Below are 6,190 nucleotides of genomic sequence, written 5' to 3' on the forward strand. Positions count from 1 at the left end.
GAGAGGCTGGTATGAACTCTATTTGTTTTTATTTTTGTACATATACTCATCTATTTGAAGGTACTTAGTTTATTCATGTGGGGTGTATGTTACTCAATTATATTCAGTAGTACCGCTCTCTCACGACTAGTTTCAATTTACATTTGGTGGGTAACATTTTACATTCGCGTTTGCTTGCATTGCTTTTTTCATATAGCGGTATTGACATTGTGGTACCCTCCTCTGACTGTTTCATTTGAATCGACTTGGCACGTGCTCACGCATGCATATGACTGAACAATAGTCAATTAAGCCTTGATGATTTATTTAGCCTCAGAGTTCTTGCATTGCTTTTATGCCGTTTTTAATCGCGTTTTGTCGCAAGCATGATTATGACCAACAATGCATTTTTGATTGTCGCTTCCCAGTCTTTTGCTAGCCTTCACCTGTACTGAGCGGAGTTACTGCTCGTGCATCCAAGTACTGAACCAAAGCATGCCAAATGAGTCCACCATATCTACCTACATGTGGTATTTCATCTCCACTCCGAGCAAATTTGCATGTGCTACCTTTAAAACCTTCAAACAAATCTTTGTTTTGTGACACTGTTTTTAGCTCATGAGGATGTGAGAGTTATTATTGACGTCTTCCATGATTTACTAAGTACCGCAAGACTCGTGAGCTTCATCTCGCTTGTCAATAAAAAATGATAGATATAAAAAGAAGAAGAGCTGGTTTGACCACAACTTCCAAAAGGGGAACAAAATAGGAAATTATAAGAAAGTGGCACTCCTCCATGGTTTGTGATTGTCGGTCGGCACCCGAGTATTCGGCTAGCCATGGTATGTGTAAGCAATGGATGGGAGGAGTGTCACAGTTTTATAAATAGCATAGATGAAAAGAGGCTTCGCCCAAATATTTCGGAACCGCTCTCAAACTTGTTTAGTATGGAAGATGACAAAAACCCTTTTACCGATTCGTTGACAAAAGCAACCACCACTCAAAAAGCAATTTTACCTCAGTTTTACAAATGAAAAGCTCCAACGACATGTTTAATCTCCGCTTTCCTTTGCAAAGGACCATTCAACCACCGCAATGTTGAGTCACCATTCTCTCTTTTAAAGCACTTTCCTAGAAGCATTGGCAGTCATTCTTAGTGTAATGTGCTTGTCCCAAGATAAGATTATTTATTGCATATTTGTGATGCTTGCATCTTTCGATATCTTTACTTCTAGTCTTCTTTTGGATTTCAGAGGTGCCCCGTGCATTTATGTTTTGCTTCCAAATAGGGGTTGGCGAGATACCACTTTGTCTTACTTCATTATGACTATTGCAATCTTGCAAGTGTTTATGTTTCATGTTGCTAATCATTGCTATTGGTATCCATTCATGGTTTGCATTACTGCTGATTATGTTGTTTCACATGCTCCTTATTTATGAATTAGCGAAGTATTTGATCATCCGTGAGAATATATACATCTTATGGAACAAATAGGTTGGTGAAAGTCTTTTATCACACTCAGTTGTCACTGAATTGCTTGAGGACAAGCAATAAGCTAAGCTTGGGGGGAGTTGATACGTCCAAAATGTATCTACTTTCCTGAACCTTTTTGCTATTATTTGCCCTCAAACTTGTGTGTTTTGAATGCAACTAACACGGACTAACGTTGTTTTCAGCAGAATTGCCCTGGTGTCTTGTTTTTGTGCAAAAAATCAACTTTCAGGAAAAATCCCAGAAATATACCCAAATGCCTTATTTTCCCGGGGAACTCACGCAGCCAGAAGGTGAAGAGCGGGGAGGCCTGGGGCTGGGAATACATGGCCCAGGCTCGGCCCAGGCCTGGCCGTGCCTGGGGGGGTGTATTCCCAACCCCTTCGTCGTTTCGGCCTCCCCTTTCGGCTATAAGATCCTCGTCACGAGAAAACCCAGGGGGTTCGAAGTTATTCCAGAGAAAAGTCCGTAGCGCCGCTGCCTCGCGAAACCCTATTTCGGAGGCAGGAACTTCGTTCTGGCATTTGTCGGGACGGGGAATTGGAGGAGATCATCGCCATCGCCATCACCATCACCGACGCTTCTCCATCAACTATCCATGATTCCCCCATCCATGTGTGAGTAGTTCCCTCGCTGTAGGCTGAAGGGGATGGTCAGGATTGGATGAGTTCGTTCATGTAATAGCATTAGAATTGTTCGGGGAATAGTGCCTAGTATCCGTTGTGAGTATTTTATGCATTGTTGCAACTTGTTATACTTAATGCTTGTCACTTTGGGCCCGAGTTCCATGATCTCTGATCTGAACATATTGTGTTTTCATGATGATGCTTTATATATTGTTCTTGATCATATCTGCAAGTTGTATACACATGTCATTGTCCGGAACCCGAGGCCCCAAAGTGACAATAATCGGGACAACCGGAGGGAATGGCTTTGATGTGAGGATCACGTGTGTTCACAGAGTGTTAATGCTTTGCTCTGGTACTCTATTAAAAGGAGTACCTTAATTACCAGTAGTTTCCCTCGAGGCTCCGCTGCAACGGGCTGGTTGGACAAAAGATGTCGCGCAAGTTTCTCATTGCGAGCACGCGCGACTAAATAGGAACACACGCCTATGGTTATTTTATTCTTGGATACTTGTATCACTTTATCTGAAAATGCCCATGTTAGCTATTATATGAGTCGTCTCATTCATGCAACGCCCGGTTATCCATCCTTGTGCCTACAATATTTTAATCCTGTTGTTTACCGCATCCACCACTGTTGCTGTTTTTACTTTATTTCCGCTGTTACTTTATTACTGCCACTGCTATAAAACTGTGATAAACCTCTGCGAGCTAGTCTATTTCCAGGTGCAGCTGAATTGACAACTCAACTGTCAAGGCTTATATTTATTCTTTGGCTCCCCTTGTGTTGAATCAATAAATTGGGTAATACTTCCCTCGAAGACTGTTGCGATCCCCTATACTTGTGGGTCATCAACCGCCTATTCACCCCCCTCTAGGCGACATCTTTGTTCTTTCACCGATAGCATGGACGAGCTCAGTGGCTTTCCTAGAGCTCATGGGAGTGGTAAATATCTACAACTATTGAAGTACACATATTCTTCGAAGAACTATGTGGGACGAAGCATGAAATGCTAAAACACATCGAGATACTAGGAACCCGACCATGTCTCCTCCTCAAAACCTCTCTTACCACTTGGGACAATCTATTAGCACCAAGACATAATTTTTTTCGAACCACAAATTTTCTGCAAGATTTAAAACAAATCTAATGACAACGTAGACAAAAAGTAATATTAGTAGGATCATCCCACTTTTTGAGAAACAAGCATTGCTTCTTGTTTTCCAGTGTGACCAAAATAATCGGCCATCCATAGCATAAGTACCATTCTATCTCTAAGAACATGCCTAGGTATCCAATTCTCAACATGAATCCTACATCCAACAATATTTCACAAGTATTGACCAAAGGAGCATACAAAAAAGAGACAATTCAAACTTTTATCTCCATAAAAATCATTGTAATCATTTCCAAGTTTTGTTAATAACACTATACTTGGTAAGAACCTTAGTATTCACCATAAACCGGACCAAAAGCTTTGATCTTGAGAGGCATTAATTTCCATCATCTTGTACCTTTTGTAAGCAAGAGAACATGGTTTTCAAGATGTCGTGGGTGCGTTCGCGGACACCAGGGATGAGAAAAGCCCTTTTAGATTTGGTATGGGGAATAAATACGCTCAGGGTGATCTCAACACACTCAACAAACACACAAAGACACGCGAGCCTTTTACCTAGGTTCAGGTGGTCGCCAAGCATGAAACCCTATGTCCTACTTCTCGAATATTATGATGGGCTTTCACGGACTGTACAGAGACAGGCTCAACTCGCCGAAAAGCTCGTCGGCCTTGCGTTTTCATCCCCTACCTCTGTTCTCTCACTTCGTAGGCTTGGTAGCAAAGGTTCTCTTGGTCGCCAAGTCCATAGGGTTATAACCCCTTATGTCGTACCCTTGGGAATCATTTTATACTGCAAAGGGGTTACCACAAAGCTATGTAGAAACCTCTAAACATGCCTCCCCCTCCTTGTGTCGTGTGCAGCTAATGTAGTGCCGCTTACAAGTGGGTGTGGCACCCGCATCGACGCATGGCGGAAGGGTGGGGGAGGAGGTGCGGCAGCAGACGGCTGTCCGCCATCTCACAAGGATGGCACGTCTCAAACCTATAAGGATTCGTAGCATAGAAAACAAAAAATTCCTACGCAACAACGAATAAACCACCAATATCTAATATTGGAGATGCATGTAACGATGCAGTAGCATGTACCAATGCGATAACTTGATTTGCGTACTTTTGCAAATCGGGTGTAGAAGCTTAACGGTTGGTGTCGATGTAGATGATCATGATCAGTTCATTGTTGGTGATCCAACTCGATCAACTCCGTCGCTTGTGCGGCAGCTCCAAGGTGATGCACATGTACGGCTTGACAACGTCGGCTCCTTCTTGTTACAGCAAGTTGGAGTCGAGGTAGATAGATCGCTCCGGTGTCACGACAGCGTGACAACGAACTTGGTGCAAATCTGGCAGGGCTTTGCCCGGACTATCTTTTCGGAGTTCGCCGGAATTAGGGTTCCGGCGAGATTCCGTTGATCACCGGTGGAGGTCCTAGGACCAACGGAGATAAACGGCGGAGGATGGAGGAGGACCCCGACTAGGACGGCCGACGGCAGCGAGGAAGTCGGCGACAGCCGGCGGCGGCTTGTCAGCGATGGTTTGTCGGCGACGCTAGGCGTGGGTAGCTCGGTGTTGTGTGACTGTTGTGGACTTGTGATGTTGTGGACAGCCCCGGGGCTCCCTTATATAAAGGCTCGGATCCGAGAGGCCGTAGGATCTCAGAATCCTAATTGGACTCTCACTCAAACCTTGTCAAACTCATGTTGGAACCAAATAAGGAAGTCCCCAAGTGAATCAGAATAGGAAGAGGAAAGCTCCTCCCTCCACTTCCAAACCGAGTGGAGGGAGGACTCTCCCTCTCCCACTCGGCCATGGAGGCCAGCGGGCAGGCCGTCCAACCCACTTGGCACGTGGATGGGGCCCACCCGGCCCTAGGTTAGGTGGGTTCCCCCTTCTGGAATTTTCCGGTATGACCAAAAAATCTGGAACTGTCCGGACCATTCTGATACTTATCATATATGTTCCTATAGGTTTTTCGCCCTTCCGAATCCATCCGTGATATTCCCGAATCCATTCGGGAAACTGAAAACATTGCACTTGATATCTCTCCATCCCTAGCGGCGTCGAACCTTAAGTGTGTGACCCTACGGGTTCACGATTATGCGAACATGACTATGTCCATAGCCAATGGTTAATAGAGGGATCTGGAGATCCATATTAACCCCCACATATTCAACGATGATCTTATCGAGTGAACCACTTATGTCACTCATATATAATTCCGATGTCCTGCGATATCTTAGTTACCCGAGATTTGATCATTGGTGCCTTCATACCTTGTTCTTATCTCGTTACCGGTAAGTACAATTTTCTTGTCGTAATAGTGCACCCTCATGTGACCTAGTCACGGGCTTGCAAGCGATTGAGTGCGTATTACCGAGAGGGCCCAAAGAATATCTTTCCGTTACTTGGAAGGGAAAATCACACTCTTGATAACATACAACCCAACAAGTATCTTATAGAATACATGCGAGATAGCTTTATGATCACCTAATAATGAAGTGACATTTGCAAAAAGCTATGCATTCTTACAATACCCGGGAGTTGTATAATCTCATGGTCAAAGGAATAGTATAGATGACAACGAAAAAGCTTCATAATTAGAACTATGTAATGCAATCAATTGCTACACTTTGATTAGGTCAAGTCCATCATATTATTCTTCCTAATAATATGACCTCGCTAATAAGTGACACTATGTTCATGGTTATGGAAACCAATAACCAACACTTATTTCACGAACTAGTATAGAGGCATACTAGGGACACATTGTGTTCATATTCCACACATCTATTATGTTTCCGGATAATACAATAAGTATGGTATATAAACATTATCATGAACATGGATTTGCGATAATAAACACTCCTTTATTATTGCCTCTTGGGCACCAAATCCCTTCAAAACCGTCCCATCTTGCATGCGCCACCCATGGAGACAGAGTTTGCGGAGTAGTAGACATGCGCCAGGTGGTGCCAGGG

Source organism: Lolium rigidum, chromosome 5 (assembly GCF_022539505.1).
Source record: "Lolium rigidum isolate FL_2022 chromosome 5, APGP_CSIRO_Lrig_0.1, whole genome shotgun sequence".
Lineage (NCBI taxonomy): Eukaryota > Viridiplantae > Streptophyta > Magnoliopsida > Poales > Poaceae > Lolium > Lolium rigidum.